This window comes from Geotrypetes seraphini, chromosome 3, assembly GCF_902459505.1.
Source record: "Geotrypetes seraphini chromosome 3, aGeoSer1.1, whole genome shotgun sequence".
NCBI classification, from domain to species: domain Eukaryota; kingdom Metazoa; phylum Chordata; class Amphibia; order Gymnophiona; family Dermophiidae; genus Geotrypetes; species Geotrypetes seraphini.
The window spans coordinates 354332647-354354331 of record NC_047086.1 but is presented as its reverse complement, the minus strand read 5'-3'; the positions used below and the strand labels follow the sequence as shown (position 1 = coordinate 354354331).

The 21685-nt window shown below is 44.1% G+C and overlaps 1 protein-coding gene across 3 annotated transcripts in view; it reads left to right on the top strand.

Annotated features, from left to right (window-relative positions):
- Positions 1-3354: 3354 nt before the first annotated feature.
- Positions 3355-21685, top strand: part of ESRRG (estrogen related receptor gamma) — a 1015505-nt gene continuing 997174 nt past the window's right edge. For 2 of the 3 annotated variants that reach the window (XM_033936618.1, XM_033936614.1), the window contains exon 1: positions 3355-3608. The gene's annotated coding sequence lies outside the window, so the exon portion shown is untranslated. Of the gene's footprint in view, positions 3609-4239; positions 4257-21685 lie in introns of those variants that run through there. The other variant, XM_033936615.1, reaches the window with a different exon arrangement.

Here is a 21685-nt window from a genome sequence, read left to right as displayed (position 1 = left end):
ACAGTCTGGATTCAGAACCAATTACAGCACAGAGACACTACTGGGATCCCTCCTGGACACAGCTAGACAACACCTCAGCACAGGTAGAAAAATGCTGATTATACAACTAGATCTCACCACAGCTGTTGACCTGGTAGACCATGATATCCTACTACAAATACTAGATTCAATAGGAATCACAGGTAAGGTACACACATGGTTTCAAGAATTCCTACAACCCAGGATTTACAGAGTAAAGTCAAACAAAGAAAAATCAACCTCTGTGGCGTACCCCAAGGATCGCCTTTATCTCCCACATTCTTCAACCTCTACATTGCATCCCTCGGCACCTGCCTAGACCAGGGGTGTCAAAGTCCCTCCTCATGGGCCACAATCAGTCAGGTTTTCAGGATTTTCCCAATGAATATGCATGAAATCTATTAGCATACAATGAAAAAAGTGCATGCAAATAGATCTCATGCATATTTATTGGAGAAATCCTGAAAACCTGACTCGATTAAACCTGACTGGATTGTGGCCCTCGAGGATGGACTTTGACACCCCTGGCCTAGACAAATTAGGCCTAATCTCCTATAGCTATGCAGACGACATCACCATTCTCATTCCTTTTGATCAACCAGGGCCCTTCATGACACACACTACACAGAACACTAGAAACGGTAGCAACATGGATGAAAGAGCACAAACTGAAACTGAAGCCTGACGAAACAAAATTCAAAGAATGTTTGGATAAATACCTACAGGATAAGGGGATTGAGGGGTACAGATAGACATAGAGATAGGTACAGGAAAGGCAGGGACAGATAGACATAGAGATAGGTACGGGAAAGGCAGGGACACTTAGCAGGTCATGGACCTGATGGGCTGCTGCGGGTGCGGGCTGCTGGGTGCGATGGACCTCTGGTCTGACCCGGCGGAGGCAACTCTTATGTTCCGTTATCTTCTTTGAAAAAAACAAAACCCCAACCATAACAAACCTAGTAATAAACTCAATCACACACCCCATTCAACCCACTCTAAAACTTCTGGGAATGCTGATAGACAGAGGCTGTACCATGCAGCCACAAATCAACAAAACAATAGAGAAATCATTTGCAGTCATGAGAAACCTAAGGCAAGTTCAAAACTTGTTCAACAAAAAACAATTCCAGCTCTTGGTCCAGTCCCTAGTCCTGGGTCTTCTAGACTACTGCAACATCCTCTATCTCCCCTGCCCCGCAACCAATGCTAAAACAACCACAAATAATACAAAACACAGCTCTGAGACTTATCTACTCACTGAGGAAACACGACCACATCACAGCGGCTTACCTCGATTCACACTGGCTTCCAATACAAGCAAGAATACTATTCAAATTCTACTATTTAAAACCATAAACGGAGACTGCCCAGCCTACTTGAACAACCGACTAATCCAAACAACCACAACCAGACATAGGAGAACCCACACTCCATTCACGCACCCTCCAATCAAAAACGTCAAATGAAACAAAATGTACGATGCCCTCCTGGTCACTCAGGCAGCAAAACTTGACTACCAATTCTCCAATTTACTGATCACGACTCCAGACTACAAAGCCTTCAGAAAATAAATAAAAACCCTGCTATTCAAGAAATCCTTAAAGACAAACTAACACAGCAAGAATCATCTCAATCCCCAATAGCAACCCCGCTCCACTCCATAACTCCTTATGTATTCCTAAATGTCCAAATAACTTCTTATGTAATCCGCCTTGAACCGCAAGGTAATGGCAGAATAGAAATCACTAATGTAATGTAATGTAAAATAGAAATGGCCTCAGAAATGGAAGCCAAGATTGGGAAATTATCAGGATGTACTGGTAGCAGTTGAAAGGAAGACTCGGCTATTAGGGCACCTTGATCACAACATTTGACCAGTCTCACTGCCTGGTCAAAGGATGCATACTGGAATGAACAGGCCTCAGGTGACAAATCATCATTCATAGAACCCCCAACCGAATAGGACAAGTTGTGTATTAGCATGAATATACCTTGCTCTTTCTTTGCATTATGGCCAATGGAAATATCATTTTCAGGAAAAGTTTGTGCATGAAAGGCCCCCAACCCAACTCAACTCAATTTCCTTATCAAGTTTAGCCTGAAATTTTGATGCTAAATGCAATATTGATGCAGAATTTCTAGTATACCCTGTCTCCACAGGACATGCATAAAGAATCTGGAAACCAATAGAGAAACCTTCCAAAAACACCCGAGTGTCCTTTTCTGGAGATATTTTAACAACTACGGCTTCATTCTACCAATTTGCACTGGAGGAGCTTTGTGGCAAATTCTATTGATATTATTGAGAGGGGGACCTTGTCTGAGATCTTTATTGGGCACTTAGCAACTGAGTGGGCTGAACCATATAGGAAGCAAGCTTGTTTGTATCTATATGCATAGTGCAAGTGATTCTGTTGAAGTACAAACAGAAACCTTCTTGTGCGAGGCCCTTCCTGTTCCCCCAGGGGCAGCCTGGGGGAACAGCCTTGAACAATTTGTGAGCCAGTGATATAAATGGGTTATAACTCTGTGCAGTAAACTGTTGGATGCCCTCAAAATTAGGCGTCATAGATAGAGAATGACACAGCAGTTTCTTAGATTGGGACTTGTAAACCACCTTTTTGTAGTTTTTACAACCACATTCTGAAAGCAGTTCACATACAGGTACCGGTGGGCTCACAATCTAATGTACCTGGGGCAGTGGAGGATTAAGTGACTTGTCCAGGGTCACAAGGATCAGGGTGGGGTTTGAACTCAACAACCTCAGGATGCTGAGGCCGTAGCTCTAACCACTATGCCACGATTGCTCTTCCTCTGACAGCAGCAATCTGCTTCCTCCTAGTTTGCTTTTGGGGAGAATTCTTGCTAAGGGCTGTGCTGCTACAGGCATTAGGTCTTGCTGCTTTCTTCTGCCCCTTCTTGAGAAAATACAATTAACATCTGCCTGCTCGGTGTTAACCAAGGACGGCACTTACAGGACTTACACTGTAACCAGCCATAGAGATCCCTGAAATCCCCTCCTCCTTCAGCAGGGCATCGCCGTACTCATCTCCTTTCCCTGCTCTGCACCACGATCTGACTCCATGACTGAAACCCGATACATAAACGGGCTGGAAGCTAGGAATGCAATCCGGACGAGGCAGTAAGCAAACTAGATGTTCCTGCACAGTAAAACAGTTAGCTTTTGCGGGAGGGCTCAAATGCGAAAGGGTGTTCCGATGAATTAACTTGCGCTCGGCAGCATAATGGTGAAGCCCCTTTAAGGCAGGAGCACTCTGAAATGGCCCGCCCTTCCCAGCAGTGCTGGCTGAAACAGTATCAGTGCCCGTATGAAAGCAAGAGGTCCCGATTAAGGCAGAATGGCAAGAAATATAAAATGCAGGAGCAGAAAAGCGGTGTCGCAGGTTTAAAAATACAGGACTTAACGTTTGCAGTGCTGAACAGTCTTGAGCTGCTGGGGCTACCGAGGATTCCCTTGTTCAGCGCCTAGCCGGCAGCAAATGCACTATGATTTGTTTCACAATCTCCGGCTTTTACTCTCTCACCCTCCTCCCCCTGTTTCAAGTCGCAGTCAGCACCTCCCAAAGGTAAGAGGCCTGTTGTAGGCAGTGGGAGGTAGGGACGAGGTAGGACTGCTCTTGCTCACCGCCCAGCAAAGATGGCCTCCCCCCCCCCGGAACTCACTGCAGTTTTTAAAACTCCCGCTTTCGAGGACCTCCCCCCTAGCAGGATGTCTGGCTGTGGCAGGAAGACTTGCACCGCCCCAGCCGCACATCCGATGCTGCCCATGGCTGCTGGGCGCAGGAGCTGTGGGTGTAGGGCACCATGTTAAGCGTGGCTGCACGCGCCTGGGCACTCTGCCTCTTGTGTGCTTCTTTCGACTGCCCAATCTAAAGTCCAGGGTAGGGGAGGACTCTTTTCGGGAGAGGGGTGGTCAGCGTCAGACCTATTTATAATTTTTGCCCTTTAGGTTATTACTTTGATAACAAACGTGCAGTGTCGTGAGTCCTGCGATAAAGTGAATCCGCCCCATTCACTAGCCTCATCCGCGCATTACCCACTGACCAGAGCGTGGTCTGTTCCCGCCTTTTTTTTCTTCTCTCTTTCCTATTTGAAGCGGCAAAGCGCGAGGCCAGGTGCGGCGGTTGTATTTCAGACAAGGCCGAAATGACTTGATTTCGTAAAACTGAAAATACCTCCAGGACTGGCGTGGGAAGCCTTCTGTTGTTTAGATGGTGTGTGAAGCTGCCAAGAGTCCCTAGGCTCTCTGAAACACGATGCCGAGAGGCCCAAAGGTGGTAAAGGGTTCACCTTCTCCCAGCGGGGCGGTGAACAGAGTGAGATCAGCTGCGCTTGTTGCTGTGTACTAACTATACACACCGACGAACAAGCCAGCCGGCACGTGCTAATCCTGAGACATTATAATCACCTGCCACCACCCCCCTCCTCCCCCGCCCAGCAAGTTTCCTATAAGATCTGAGGTGTAAGATCATGCTCCCAATCATTCAGAGCCAAGGCCACGATTTAAATAACTATGTAAATAATAAAAAAAAGGAAGACCTTGCAAAATAATTGCTTTATATAGCTTTGCAGGGGTATAGGATGCAGATTTTTGAGCCTCTTAATTTCAGTTCTCACAAATAACCACGAAGAGAGGGGGGGGGGTAGCTCCTGGTCCCATGAATGTTTAATATGCAACAATACTTCTGTTTCTGAGATTAATTTCTGCCGGGTGAGGCTGATTGATAGCCGGACTGTGCTTTCCTAAGAGCTTTTCCTTCCTCGGCGAGCCCGCAGCCGAGCTGCATTCCATTTAAGCAGTAAATGTTTAAAAAAAAAAGAAGCGGTAACCATGGCTTCAGCCACCGCTAACTGCCGAGTGCAATGGCTTGTTGTAAACAATACAAATGAGCCGGGCTAGCAGAGGCAACCAGACATGAAATGATTTTAATAGGAATTACGGTAAAAGGCACGTGATGCGCTCTGCTCCTGCCTTTAAAGGGGACGCGGCCTGCCCTGCTTCTCTCTCCGCCGGTAATTTTGGACCCATTTAGGAGATCGATAGCAAACAACAATAGCAGCGTTGTGACAGAGAGAGAGTCAAAATCTGGAGTGGGGGATAGGGAAGAAAACTTAGTTTTACTGATGAATTTTTACTCTCTAGCTCAGTCAAGGTTGCTAATTTCCAGTTCTGGGTTCGCTCCCCTCTGCGGAGTGCATGGATTTGTAGTTCTGGGTTTCATAAATCCTTGTATAGGGCAAAACAATTGCCGGGGGGGGGGGAGGAGGAGGAGGAGGAGGGAGATATCCCAAAGTTTTACTGTCCCTAAGACAGATTGAAAAACCTTACTCTTTGACCTTCATGTGTCCAAGGTCTACGGTAAATCTAGAAACATGTAAGTCACTACTGCTTTGCAAATAAGAAAAGACAGCATAAATTGATATTTTTCACTGGTGTCTTTGAAAAGAAGAGTAGAAGAGTAGAGGCAGTTTTGACAATATTTAAAGGGTGTTGCCTAGATAAATTATCTGGGTTGGAAATTGCCCTCCACTCAGTGGCTAAAAGTATGCACCTAACATTTCACAACACAGGTTGGTGTAGGTACTGTTGGTCTAAGAGGGCAGAGGTAGGCAAAAATAGCACCAGGTATGCTCAGGCATTTGGCTGCTTTAATCCAAGGCTTTTCTTTTGTGAAAGCAGAGCAGCCATCATTAGTGCTGTGGTACTTGGGCTCTAATGAGATAGAGAAAAGGGCTCAAAGAGTGTGAAAGTGACACACTCCTAATGAGTGAGACTTGGCATCTTTACAAAACAAGGATGCGATTAAGATTTTGATTAACATGAAGTAGTGACTTCCCTACTCCTTAATGAGTTGTATTGATCTGTAGCATGGACAAAGTTATGTACTTGTGTTAGCTTAATTTAATGCGCAGAAAATACTAAGTCTGTGATTTCAGCAAGAAAGTGTGATTGTGAAAAGAGAGAGGCCGAGGAGGAGAGGAGATGAAAGGGGACAGTCATTCCAGTTTGGTCAACATGTTTGAAATGGGTGTAAATATTATGATATTTAGGGGCCCTTCTACTAAAGCCACAGCAAAAGTGGCCTTGGAATGCTCTTAACATAGGCCTGTGCTGTGTGCCAAGGTCACTTTTGTCATGCCTGGAAATAGGCTGATTTTTCCCATTTTCCTAATTAATGGCTGTGTGCTAATTTCACCATTAACATGCAGCAATAAAAAAAAAATGTATGGACCCCTACCGCCACCTATTTTTTAGGTGGTAAGGGCCCCGTGCTAATTGATTAACACTGTCATGCCCACTCTCCACCCTCCTAATATGCCCCCTTCCCAGAAAATTAAAAATATTTTTTAATGTGCAGTGTGTATTCACAAATTGGCCATTTTACCACAGGACACCAATGCACATCCCATAGCAAGCCTTTTTAATGTGCAGTAAGTACGTGCTAGTGCTTACCACAGTTTTAGTAAAAGGACCTCTTAATGATGCAAGTTTAGGACATGATTTTTGAAGAGTTCCCTGCTTTTTGCAGCAATAAAAAGCATATTAGCATATATATGTTTCCATATGTATTGAATAAGTGTTAGAAAGGTGCTACTTATGTTTATACAATGCACAGCAACCAGAGATGTAAAGGAATTATAGCCTGGGCATGGACAGGACAGTCCTTCAAGGTATGCAAGCTTTCCGAATTTTATAACGGCTATAAGCATATCTTAGAAAACTTCCCTATCAGCTTTTATAACCTGCTTCAAATAAGACATAGCTTCCTGTTTGAACCTAAAATTTGGAGGAGCACTTGGTTGGGTGGGGATGAAATAATCCTGTGCAAAAAGTTAGTTATAGAGGGCAGGCTCTTTATCGCCCTGTGAATGTATAGATTACAGAATCCATTGAGTGTCCCCCTCTTTTATGAACACATACTGTGGGTTTTAGCAGCGGCAGTAACTGCTCCGACGCTCATAGGAATTGTATGAGCATCTGAGCAGTTACCGCTGCTGCAGACGCTAAAACCCGCACTATGTGTTCGTAAAAGAGAGGGTGTATGCGTAAGTGGCATTACTTGCATGCTTTAATTATCAAAGCCCAGGGGCTAAACCCCACACTGCAAGAACAGTGCAGAAAACTACATAACTAATGCTCAAAGCACATGACATTCAAATTTTATTCTTGGATAATTTATGCTATTAAATTGAAAGCAAGAGGAGCGTGTGGCTCTTGTGAGCATGCCCAGACAAAACTGGAAGTTTAAGTACACATCAGCGCAGTTCTTCTGTGCCTTTAAATATAAGCATTAAAAAAAAAAATTGTGCTTAAGTTTTTTAAAGGCTCATATTTAAGTGCAGAAAAATGGGCATCAATATGTGATGTCATTTTCGTTTTTGCTGGAACCCGCACCCGTTGTTTCTCACTATCAATGCTTAGAAGCTACATAAGCTTCCATCCACTTCCAAAAGGAGACAAAACTAGCAGTTTTTAGTGTGAGGAAACTATTAAGAAATTCTATCCCCAAACCCCTCTACAGTACTCCTGAGCTGATGGTAACTTTTCAGTGTTATACCATCATTTTGCTTTGGGCAATACAGAGCTGCTGTCTGAGAATTGTGAAGGAATACTAGCTGACCTCAATTGCATCCATTTAAATGAGTTTCAATACAATTTATGGCAATGTTTAGTGCACATTAACTCCTGTACACCAGCCCTTTGAGCATTCTGCACGCAAATAATGTGCTAACTGCTTCTTACCTATGACATTAGTTTTGAGCATTGGCTCCTTGGTTTGTTCTTCTGCTAAACCAATTTAATGCACAGTAATCCAGGAATTAATGTATGTTGTCAGCATGCATTAAAAAGTTTTCATACACATTAAAACAGTTTTATTGAAATGAATATGTGAATGAAGTGAGAAGGCTTAATGAGTTGAAAAGTTTTTCCTTGTGCATATCCCTAATGTATAGGTTTTAAAATCTTATCATGTACTTGCACATAGTTCTACGTATATATACAAACACACTGGTGATGCCGTTCTTTTATTTTGAATATGTGGTTTTTATTGGGGGTTTTTTAACTTTGGCTTCTCATGTTGCGTTGTTTCTTATTTTGGAAAGATGCCATGTTTGCTGAGCTTTTTATAGAATACTATGTAGTCAATATAGCCCATGGCAGGCAGCAAACTGTCTGGGCACTGGCCTTGGATATATGGGGCTATTTGAAACTGCACTGGCCAATGGAGCTCATGCAAGCCCCAGTCCTCCATAAGACATGGGCCCTGACTGAATATCGACTGGGACCCACTAACAGGAAAGAGGTGTCTCAGCCTCTTCGTTCCCCCAACCCTTTGCTCCAGTTTCAGGGCAGGATGCACAGAGCTCTGCCAACCTGGTTGAAAACACTGGGTTGGGGGGAAAATTTACATTTGCCATTCTATGCTCAGTACATATGGTCGTGGTGTGGTGTCAGGCAGGGAGCTGTGTTTCCACAGATGTTCCACTGGCGGATCTTGAACTTTGCCGGGGTTCTGCATGCGGAGTTTAGTCAGTGTCTGTGAAGGTAAGGAGGGGCACTTTTCCTAAAATTAGAGCACTTGACACAGAATGACCTGCATAATATTGTGCAGTAATATTCCATCATCACCACTGATGAACAGTAAGTTAGTGCATTACTAGATTATTTTGCCATTTCATATAATATTGGCATCTTGAGTCTGCATAGGTGTAGCAGGGATTCCAGTCGGCTTACAGAAAAGATAAAATAGCCAAATGTAGTGGATCAGGGTTTATGAAACTGGGTTGCACTATCTGAGGTGGCCCAACTGTGCTTTATGTTAAAGAATAAAAGTAAATGTTTATTTTACATCACACTCTCCCCCCCCCTTTTTACTAAACCGCGGTAAAGGTTATTAGCACAGGGAGTCGCGTGGAATGCTCCGCCCAGCTCCCAACGCTCATAGAATTCCTATGAGAGGCTAGAGTAGCGCAGAGCATTCAGCGCAGCTCCCTGTGCTAATAACCGCTATCACGGTTTAGTAAAAGGAGGGGACTGTGACCTAGGTCACATTGTATTCTGCGGTTTAACTGCTAAATGATCATACTATTTGCATTTCTAAAAGAAGAATATATTAGTACCCTGACCAAATTTTTTGGGGGAGAGAGAGAAGGGAGATTGGAAGATGTTGGATTCTGGTATCGTGAAAGATGTCAAATTTGAATTTGTGGTGAACCTCATCTGTCATTCTTTATTCTGGCCTGATTTTTAAGGTTTGCCTTCAGTATTTTTTGGTGACATTCAACAGAAAATTACGTCTGCTTTCACATAGCAGTTTAGCAGCATTGTCTTAAGTGTTGTTGCCTTGTAAGTGAATTATTTCATTCACATTTACAAGAATTAATGGATGAATTCTATTTGTGAGAGGAACTAGTCCTTGTGCATATAGATTTTGGCATGCTCCTTTTTCTTATAGCCCAGTCTTTTTGTTCATTAAAGTGTAAAAGGGTTACTTAAAACAATTTAAAGAGATAGCAAAAAATCACTGTGCCCGCGATCCTGCCTCCCAGGCTCTAGTGTCAGTTCACTAGTTGTCCGTAGTCAAACGTGTCTTCAAGAGCTTGATGCTAGCTTTCAAATCCTTGCACAACATGGTGCCAGGCTATGTGACGGCAAAGCTTCCTCCGTACATGCCAAACAGGTCCCTCTGCTCCCAGGACGAATACAGAACTCCCCCGATATTCACGAGGGTTCCGTTCTAGGAACCCCTGCAAATATTGAAAAACCGCAATTACAGTTTCTCGTCTGGGGAGGCAGGAGAGGGCAGCTGGAGCGCTGGCGAGTGAAGGAAATCACTCGCGGTATGCTTTGACCGCCTCTTCCTGTACTAAAGTCGGGCCTCACCAATCAGGAGCTGCTTTGACTTGCAACTTCTGATTGGTGAGGCCAGACTTTAGTACAGGAAGAGGCGATCGGAGCATACCGCGAGTGATTTCCTTCACTTGCTGGTGCTCTAGCAGTCCTGCTTCCCCTTTGCGGTCGGAAAATACCGCAAATGATCGGGACCGCGGACCTCAAAGCACCCCCCCCCGGTCAAGCCCTTCAACTGCAAACCACCAAATGGTGTTCCTATTCCCACTTCTTACCAAGCCACTAGAATCAGCTGCCCCCGCAGATCAGATATCTTGAAGGACTCCTCAACTTTAGGAAAGCAATAAAAACATTCCTCTTCACCTAACTCTCCCGCCTATGACCGATGGATTACAAAGAAAGTATATTGGTACTAGATCCCGGAATGTATCATGTTAGGATAAAATCTTCAACTGTAACTATGGCAAATTTAACCTGTAAACTGTATATTATGGGGCTCATAATCAAAATTTTAAAACGTCCAAAAACCAGCTTAAGTCAGCACTTGGATGTTTTAGTAGCAGGGACGTCCAACTGCCGATAATCAAAACCAGCTTCTGGACGTGCAGAGATCAAAGGGGCATGTTGGGAGGTGTGTTATGGGCAGGAATCAGGTGGGACATACCCCAGCTATAATCAATGGTTTCCTAGAGGGAACTTAGCTGCCAGCAGTTAGACCTGTTTGAATTGCGTCTAAGTTCCACAAAGGTGCCCAAACTGACAAGAGGACCACTGGAGGATTTAAGGCATGTCCACTCCTCTTACTCCCCCAGTGGTCACATCTCCCACCACCCAAAGAGTGAAACCACCCTCCCAACCCGTAGGCTTCCTATCAGCTGATTGTAGCAGAGGAATCTCCATTTGCTGAGCCAGTTTTGGGGATTCCTGGCGGCTCAGCTGATGGGGATTCCCCCTGCCAGGACCAGCTGATCTGTGGAGCCTTACATCCCTCCCCCAACATCCCCCACATCTCCCTGAAATTCCTGATACTCTCCTGCAATCCCTGACATCCCCCTGAAATCCCGGACCTCCTCTGACATCTCGACACTTCTCCCACATTCCCCCAATATTCCTAGCCCCCTCCCCGCACAACCCCAAATCCCTCCGTACCTTCATATGAGAAAATGTCAGGAGGGAAGCTCACTCCCTCCTGCCTTCAGGGCTGCATGCTGTAAATGACAGTGCTTCCCCCCTCCCATTACATACTGGGATGCAGCGGGAGGGGCCATAGGCTCTGATTGGCTCAAAATGTTTTATTGGATAATAGTGGCCACAGCATCTGTAATCTGAGTCCATGCCTCCCATATGACAGTACCTGTGTATTTAACTCATGATGGGTAACTCCAGTCTTTGATAGCTGTTGCTACAATAGATTTCCTTTTTAGCATAACCAGAACAGGTCACTATGCAGTATTCTTGTTGGAAACCATAGTCTCTTTGTGCACATTTATCTCATGAATATTAATTCTGAAGATATTACAAACCAGATCTCTTTGTGGAGCCCTGAGGACTAAGTTTGGCCATTTCTAATTAAATCCAAGATGTTCTGCATTATCACTTTAACACCATTAAAACTGACCATTTCACAAGACACATAAGGATTAAATTTGCAACATCACATCAGGCAGTACCGTACAGTAATCACTGAATATCGGCTTGGTCTTCTAACATACAAATAATGTAAAGGTAAAATGAAAGCAACACTGTCACTGATCCAGTTATGCAGACGAAACCTCCTCCCCTCTCTGCCCCCTGAATAAGACAGATCAGACTCCTGCACTTGAGTGATTGCTGATATTTAAGAACATTTTATCAATAAGCAAATTCAGCAGAATAAGAGGAGACATCTTAACATTTATCCATCAGAATATTGTATGTCCTAGCTATTGTCCCAGAATCCTGGTTTGCTGCTACCCATGAAAACGTATAAATCAGACCAGAGGCATCATACCATCAAATGCCTCCATTCCCTAACGGGCGAGATGTCTCATGCTGTGGTCCTTGTGGTTGCGAGTTCTCATGTGAGATAATTGGCCAAGACTATAATTAGAATCCAGAGTCAAAAGACTTAACCTTAGACTAAGGTAATTATCTCATCCAAGAAGCAGAAACGCAAGGGAAGAGACTTGCTAATATGAAAGAATAAAAACAGGACAAAACAATTCTTTATTTGATTATTAATAAAAATAAATATACAGTTACTGTTATTTTGCATGTTCTAGCAGATGTTTCAGCTACATGCTGCTTTAAGTCATTTCTGATTAAATTGGTGCTGATTATATTATATGTTCGTCTTTCCAGTTAAATGGGTTGTGTGGGGCTACCTGCTGATACTCAGTGATACTTAGACCAGTTAGTGCTGCTGAACACCAGCACTAACCTCTAAAGCCGTGGAGAGGCATAATAATTTTTTTTTTTAAAGTCTCAGTCCGCTTTTGGCCTAAGGCCTTAAACGTTGAAAGTAGAAGCAGGGAAAAAGTCCATTATCAAAAAAGCTGGATTCTGTAACCGGTGTCTGTCAAAAAAATACCGGTTACAGAATCCCCCCACCACCACAGCGGTCCGTGCAGGAGGGAGCCCAAGCACTCTTGTCCTGCGGCACCCCCACCCCTCTACCCGCCGATCACGATCGGACAGGAGGGAGCCCAAGCCCTCCTGCCCGGCGGCATCCCCACCCGTCGATCAAGATGTTATGTTAAAAATATATATTTGAAGTGGCATCTTTGGGGCTCAAAGTGGCAGTGCCATTTCCTTTATAACTTGTGCCTGTCATTCCAGATTGCACAGCGCATGCTCTGCGGACATCCCTCCCTGGCCTCCGCTGATCATGGATGGTGTGGATGATGTAGTGGATGCCCTTTATGATCTCATTTGCGTTCTTGGCAAAGTCTCTGCTTATACAGTGTCTATACGACAGATTCTTTGGATCCGTAATTGGGCAGGCAACGCCTTCTCCAAGGTCACTCTGAGCAGACTTCCTTTTAAGGGCCAGCTTCTCTTTGGTAAAAGCCTGGACAACCTTATGTCCAGTGTGAGCAGGTCTTGTCATCCAGCGGGCAGGGATTGTAGTAATTTTCATTCCTCCTGCAGGTTTTGTCAGGTTTTCGCAGGATCTTTGTCTCAGTTACTCCCAGGGCTACTGCCCTCGTTACAACAGTTCAAATTCCAGGTGGCCCCTGATTTCTAGCTCCCAAGCAATGGCTGCTCCTAAAAAGGCCCAATGACGCCAGGAGTGGTCAGAGTTTCTTTGTATTGGAAGTAGTCTGTCTCAGTTTTATCAGGAATGGTCTTGGGTTTCATCAGATCAGTGGGTGCTGGACATCATTCAGGAGGGGCACAAGATAGATTTCTTTTGCCTGCCTCCAGAGCTCTTTCTGGATTCTCTGGCAGGAGGCCAGAAAAGGAGGTCCGAGTCCGTACTACCGTGCAATGTCTATTGGACATTGCAACGATAGAACCTATTCCAGTGCAAGAATCGGGCTTAGGCAGATACTCCTTATACTTCATCGTGCCAAAGAAAGGCTCGGAAGACTGGAGACCCATTCTGGATCTAAAGTTGGTCAATCGCTTCTTGCGGATTCCCCATTTCTGGATGGAATCATGCACAAGGGAGAGTTTCTGGCGTCCTTGGATCTCATAGAGGCTTACCTCCATATTCCAATCTACACAGAGCATCAAAGGTTTTTGCATTTCCATGTTTTTGCATTTTCAGTTCACCACTCTACCCTTCGGCCTTGCGATGGTGCCCCGCACTTTCACCACGGTGCTGGTAGTTGTGGTGGCCTTTCTCCACCGGCAGGGGATCCCGGTTCATCCTTACCTGGATGACTGGTTGATTTGAGCTCCATCTTGGTCAGAGTGTGAAAGTGCAGTGGAGATGGTAGTGTCTTAGGTACAGGCTTTGGGGGGGTGGATTGTCAACTTCAAGAAGAGCATTTTGGCGCCCTCCCAGTCCTTGGAGTATTTGGGGCTTCTCTTCGCTACCAAGCATGGTCGGGTGTTTCTTCCCGAGGCAAGAAGACAGAAACTTCAACAGTAGATCGGAGCTCTTCTGGACTGCCCAGCTCCCACGGCTTGGCTGTATCTTCAGGTTCTGGGGTCCATGGCAGCCTCTTTGGAGGCGGTTCCCTGGGCCCGAGCACACATGCTCCTGTTACAGGAGTCCCTTCTCTCTTGGGGTCTCCACAGCATCATTTCCTTCAGATGCCGCTCCCCTGGACAGAGCCAGCTCGTAGCACCTGAGCTGGTGGCTTTAGGGAGATGCTCTCCATCAGAGCAGGCTTCTTCAGATATCAGAGTGGACCATCATGATGGATGCCAGCCTGCCGAGTTTGGGTGCCCACTGTGGGGACCAATCCATTTAAGGGCAGTGGACTTCTGGTTAGAAATGTTGGTCATCAGTCATCTGGAGCTTTGGGCAATTCGGCTGTCACTACTCGCTCTCCAGCCCCTTTTGGAAGGAAAAGCAGTTCAAATCTTCTCCGACAACACCATGGTGGTGGCATGCATAAGTCTTTTTTAAAACTTCTTTGTTCTGCCTTATAACCCTTCTATTTTGTTAAAAATAGGGATGGATTCCTCAGTTTCTATTGATTTCATGTGTGGATTGCGCTGGACTTCTAGTGGAGAAGCATCCATGTCCTGCGTGTGAGGTGTTGGGGCGAGAGCTTCAAGCTTCATCCCTCTTGAGGGCTGGGTAGTCGATGGTGGGTCTGAGAATTGGTCAAAATATCCCACCCAGTGCCATTTTTGCAACGGCACAAAACATGAGAACACAGAGTTTGGGAGCTCCTCGTCTGGGGGTCGTCGGGAGTCAGCCTTGAACCCAATGTGTGGCTTCGCCCAAGGATTCGTCCAGCTCATGTGGAAAACATATTCTCACGGACCCGGCTTATGCGATTCAGCCGGCGGGCATGTCATTAGCTTCAAAGCCAGTGCCTTCTTTGATTGAGGTTACTGCCCAGGTCCCCATTGCCCAGGACCCTGTATATCCAGATGGCCTTGGTTGGCATGCTGATATTTTGGAACTGTTTCTCTTTATAGAACAATTCAGGAAGATGCCTCGGGGAGCCCTGATCTGGTTGATGATTTTCATCTTTCTGACCATTTGTTTTTCCTGACTAACCAGTTCAGATGAGGTAGGCTTCTATTGCTCGATGGATCTGCATAGCCTTTTCATTGACTTACATCACCTACGACAGCCAGCTGCCGGTTTCTCTCAGAGCTCACTTGACATGAGGCGTTACTGCTTCGTAGGCAGAGTCTTGAGCGATACATTCGGCCGAAATTTGTAGAGTGGATACTTGGTAGTTTCTTCATACCTTTATATGGTTTTACAAAGTGGATGGGGTGGCTCGATCTGATGCCATTTGTGGGTCCTCGGTATTGCGGGCAGACTCTTCTGTTCCACCTTAGAAGTTGCCATTGCTTTGGTACATCACCTATCGTATGGACTCTGGAGGGGACGTAACAGAATGGAAGATTAAGTTCTTATCTTTGATAATCTTCTTTTTGTTAGTCCCCGATGGAGTCAATACGGCTTGCCCTCTATCTACTCTGTCTTTCTCTGTATCGCCTGCTTTTTTGCTGCCTTGAATGTTTCTCCTTTTAGCTCTCAGTATTTTCCAGCCAGCAGATAGGCCCTGTATGGAATCGTTCTCTTTATGTGAGTACCTGTCTTTACTGCTGGCTTTGTTCCAGCTAGTGCTTGTTGCACGCAGCAGGTTGATTCCATGTTACATCCTCTTTTTCATGTTGCCTGTTTATTAACTGTTTTCTTATATATTGCAGAGCAGAACAGAATATGGTTGAGTGGCGGGGAAGTTCCCCGTACTAGCTTTGTGCGTATGCTTTGTTCCAATGTTATTTGTTTGCTTTTGGACTAAACTGTAGGGATCTCTGTGTTCCTCAGCCAAGTGGGAGGAGCAGAGGAAAAAAGTATGTGGTTTTCTGCAAGATCTAGTTTGCGGGTTGATAAAACACCTATCGTATTGATTCCATTGGGGACTAGCAGAAAGAAGATTACCAAAGATAAGAGCCTAATCTTCCACTTTGTTGCCAGAGAATGAAGCTCTTCACTTTAAGGGGGGAAGTTATCAATATGGGCTACCGTTAAGATGTTATTTTATCACTAACTTGTGCTCTTTAATCAAAAGGTAACTGGGTTTTACAGTAAAATATCAAAGGATAGAATTAAGATTTGTTAACATCTTCCTTTAAATATCTAAGTTCTAAATAACCTTTTTACACATTTAAGTTGCTGAGTGGCCTCCATTGATGGTTTCAACATTGACAGCTGTAAAATGATTGCTCCCACTGCATGTAGCACATGTACAAGTATTAGAAAAGTCTCTGCATGGACAGATCCTTTTCAACAATACTGCTGAATTGAATGTGTCCCAACCTGGACATCTCATATTTGATTTCTACGTGCTGATAGTACTTTACATACAATAGCATTGAAAATTAAAAGTGAAAAAAAAAATACATTCAGGATAGTGCAGAGCATATTAAGTGCTCTTTGAGTTTTGACCTAATGTGTTTTCAAGACAAACTAAATTGTAACCTTTTAAGAAGTTTACTATGGCTGATCAGAAGCCACAATATAGAGCAAAGATGGATTTATTCAGAGAGATTTGACTTGCAAAAGGCCTGTATATTTGGAAGGTGGTCTGAACAGAATGCTGGTAAGGAGGCAATGCACAGATAGGATCAGAAGAAACAGAATGGTATATCAGTTTACCAAGGATAGTAGATGCCTGCAGTTAGCTTAAGCTGGGGTGCTAGTAACCAAAATTATGCATTTTTGATTTCTGTCACTGAAGACACAGGAGGAAATGGGAAGAGAAATGGAAGGACAGGACCAGAGATTGACATAAATAGAAGAGTTGCAACTGGGCCAAAGGATCTTTATCTGTTGATGACTAATCCATTAATTGTGTTAGCATCCCAAACCTGTTCTAAGGACCTCACAGTCACTGAGGTTTGCAAGATAGCCACAATTACTATGCATGAGATAAATTTGCAATCCATGAGGGCAGTGCATGTAGATCTATCTCATGCATATTGATGTTAAATATCCTGAAAGCATAATTGGTTGTGGGGTCCCTGGGACAGATTTGGGAATTCCATTTGCTAGCAGATTGAAGTTCTACCTGCTTAGACAGTCCTGTTTTGAATCTGTAGATTCAGAAAATATTAAACTAATAGTTAACACAATCAATATCAAATATACTCTGGAGAAATAGACAATTTATTTATTGATTGGGATTTATTAATCACCTTTATGAAGAGATTCATACAAGGCATTCTGTTGTGGTAACTTCTACATAATGACAGGGGGACAAATTTGTCAACATGCCCATGGGATCTATCTCCGTCCCGTCCCCGTGAGTTCTGTCCCTGTCCCCCTGTTCAAGGCTTGTGCAGATGAGGACAGAGTTTGCAAGAATGGAAAGGGGATGGAGATAGATCTCACTGGGATGGGGACAAATTTGTCCCCGTGCCAGTCCCAAGGTCTGGCTTCACAAGGTTTACCTCACATTTTACACCTTTGGGAAATATCTAGGCAGTTTACAATCAGGCACGCAAGCATCTTCCCTTTGTTACCACAGTATGTGATGTTTGCTAACTCCTTTAAGTAACTGGGGCCTGGATGCACTAAATTCACCGTGCATCTAACAACAGTCGCTAAACCAGTTGAACTGATTTAATGTCAGATGCAATTTACCAACCGATGTACACAATGGCTTATTGCAGGCTTTTCTGTGCATTCGTTGTAGCCTCTGACTCTGCCTTGCAAATGACCTCATTAGTATTAAAACAAGGTCATTAATATTAAAACAAACACTCCGATCGATGCCCTAACATCGCTAGGCATGCACTAAATCTAGTGATGACTACTAACGACCTGAAATTACTGACAGGTCTGCCATATTGCGCACCCATCTTATCAGCCACGACAGCCTCCCCCCCCCCAAAAAAAAAAGAAAGGCAGGCCCACTCCTCCTTGCCATGGAAATCTGATCCCCCATCCCTCACGAAGATCACAGCCACCCGGACCCACCACGCTCCCCCTGTGAAGATCGCGGTCACACAATCCCCCCAACTCACGACTCTCTCTCCCCTCCCCATGAAGACTGTGGCCACCTGGACCCCTCATACTGCTGACCCTCCTCACGAAGATTGTCAACAGGAGGGATGCCCACTCCCTTCTGTCTCAGTCATCCAGACCACCTTATGCCCCCGCCTCACCCCCATACCTTATACTGAAGATGACATGCATTGCTTGTAGCATGCACTGCAAAACTTGTTTCTTTTTCTTGAGAATAAATTGAAGAGAAGCACCATGAAGATAGAATTAATACTCCAATTTTATAAGCAGATCCTTCAATGCAGAACAGACTTGTTAGTCTCATCCACTGGTATCAAACTATGGGATAATTACTACTGTTCTATAAGGGAGTATTTTCTGGCTGACAGAAATCTGTTCTGCATTGGAGAAACTGTTCTTTGGGAAGGTGACAGCTCATGGCACTGTTCTACATGCATTCTCCAGAGTCTTTGATGTATTTTTTGAGTAGTTAATCTGTCTTGTTAAGGAATGTGGCCAAACACTGATTAAAGAATAGGATGCCACATTCCAGAAGTGAAGTTGCTCTCATGTCAAACACTGTGCTTTCCTTAGACATCTCACCCACTCCATGCTCATCCTTATTCTGTTAAGTTAAATTTGTTTGAAGATGTATTGCGTTCCATGATCAAATGGAAAAAGTGGCAGCTGTCATCATATCTAGAAAACAGCTGGGTAACATGGATATGTGCCATAGTCGGCTTTCACATATCCTCGTGCTCCAGCCATGTAAAGCGCCATCCTTAGTAACAGGAGAACCCCTCTGACTTTAAATGGTTATGAACACATCTGTTTAGTTCACAGCCGGAGCTACAGTTTATTAACTGGTATTCTAGCAAGTTTGTTTTCTGTTGCTTCATATTAGGAGTTTATGAAGCATGCTTTTTTTGATTCATAATCCAATTGGCACATTTTTATTTATTTAGATTGCCTATTTGGGGAGGGGTTGGGGAATGGAGGGATGAGTAACTAGGTACTTACAAGGATGCTGTACTGATATTCTTGTTTAAATACAATGAAATGTGTCTCACCCTGGGAGATTTTTACAAGGCATAGCTATTTAATTCAGATATAATTTAGTGGGTTTTTCTGCTATACCCTGTGTGGCTTTTCATTACCCAATCTCCTTATTGCTTTCTCATGCTGTGTTCTCCAGAATTAAATAATTACACCTATGCACCAATTAAAATTGAGCTCTATTCTACTCTATATTTGCAATTGGGAATGTAAACATGCATTTACAGTACTGTCCAGGGGAAAACATTCAGAAATGGGTGTTCTACATTTACTTACAAGCAGTAAGTACAGTGATTTTTATATTCCCCTTGTAAAAAAAAAAAAATCTTAACAGCATAATTGCTATATTGTGCAAAAAGTGTAGACACAAATCCAGTTGCAAATGACCTATGACTCTTGTATCCCATCCTGGAGTATTTCCTTGCCAGTCAGGTTTTCAGGATATCCACAATGAATATGCAGGAGATTGATTGACATACAAGGCCAGATTCTGTAAATGGTGACTAAATCGGCAGTCGCCTACAAAAATGGTGATGGCCACCTGTCAATCACACTTAGGCACTGTTTAAAGAATTGTAGCTAATGACGCCTACCACAGGATTTTACTGGCCTATATTGCAGATGCCTAAGTTCTTATGAGTATTGCATCTAACAGTGTCTAAGGTTATCTCCTCCCCTAACCATGCCTACTTTGACCTTAGGCACTGCTAGGTGCCTGCTTAGTTGTGATTACTATGCCTACCTTTGTAGGTGTCTATCAGTGCCTACTTTTTTGTTTTTCATCAGTTTTTAATGGTGCGGTCAATTACTGCACCAATTAAAGCCAATTAAAACACTTAAGTTAGGCAGCAGTACAGCGCTGTTTATAGAATCTTGCCTGCATTACCTCCACAGTATCAAATCTCTTCCATGCATATTTGTTGTGAATATCCTGTAAACCTGACTGTCAAGGGGATACTACAACATGGGAAGCACAGATCTATGAAGCGTTTCTTATCCCAGAACAAGCAGGCAGCATATTCTCACACATGGGTGAAGTCACCGACGGAGCATCACTACAGACCACTTCAAACGTACATTGCCACTTTAACTCTTTAGAAAGTTTGCGATAGCCCGCATCGTGCATGCGCGAGTGCCTTCCTGCCTGATGTAGGTGTGCGGTCCCTCAGTTTTTTAGTTTCCACGCAGCTAAGAAGACGTCTTTTCAATGGTCGTTGAATATATTTTTCACTTGGCTTCCTGCTCTTGCGCTCTGTGACTTTTTGTCACCTTTTTTGTCTGTCATTTTCTTTTTTGCTTGTTACGTCCTGCTAGGCCAAAACCCACCAACCGGAATTGGTAAAGGCCCCTCCGGTTGGCCCAGGCACCTCAGACCCCACCTGTGGGCGGGGTTTGAGCCGCCTGGGCCAATCAGGCCCTAAGGCAAGCCATTCCGGGGATGGCTGGCCTGTCGGATGGATGGGCTTGGCACCCGTCTGCCTTTGTTTCATATCCATTCTTGGTTTGGCCCCCCCCCCCCCATACCTGGTCCCCCATTTTAAACTGGATTGTTCCACCAGACCTATACGCGGAATACATATGTTTAGCCACCCTACTATAAAAATCTGTAGATACAAAAGATTCCTTGACAGAACTCTTGCTTTCCAAGCAAGCCAACAGAGTGGCTGGCTAGGTAACATCATCAAGCATTCCTCATCCTACCTCAACTTCAGAAAACTAGTTAAAACCAACCTGTTTAACCGATTTGTAACCAAGAACTGATAATACCTTTCCCTGTACTCTACTTACATGCATTCTAAGACTTCATTGTTTATTTCTTCACTGAATGTCCAGCTCTTCTTATTGTAAACTTACTCTGTCCCCCTTCCTCCCTATGAATATTCATGTATTCTAAGACTTCATTGTTTTTTTCGTTGAATGTCCAGCTCTTCTTATTGTAAACCGCCTCGAACTACTTTGGCGGTATATAAAAATAAAATTATTATTATTATTATTCTCTTGCTGAATGCCATCAAAGAAGTTCCTCCATTCCAGCAACATCAGAGATTCTACTCCCGTTATTTCTTAATTCCAAAGAAGATGGGAAGACTGCGACCCATTCTGGATCTCAGAGATCTCAACAAATTTTTAGTCAAGGAGAAATTCTGGATGCTCTTTCTTGCCCTTCTTTACCCACTTCTGGATCAGAACAACTAGCTATGCTCTCTGGATCTCAAGGAGGCCTATACTAATCCCAATTCACCTGGCATCCCAAAAATATCTTCGCTTTCAGGTGAACCACCGCCATTATCAGTAGAAAGTCCTTCCCTTTGGCCTGGCATCTTCTCCACAGGTCTTCATGAAGTGCCTCATTATGGTAGCAGCAGCTCACTGATCTCAATGTCTCAATGATCAAAGCTTCTTTATCTCAGGAGGTGGCTCTAGCAACATCTCAGACCATTTCCTTCCTACAAGCCTTGGGATTCAAAATCAATTTCTCCAAATCCTATCTCATTTCGACCCAACGTCTTCAATTCATGGGGACAATCCTGGACATGACTATAATGCAAGCACTTCTTCCTCCAGATTGCCTGAACACTCTCCTTTGCCTCTCTCAACAGATG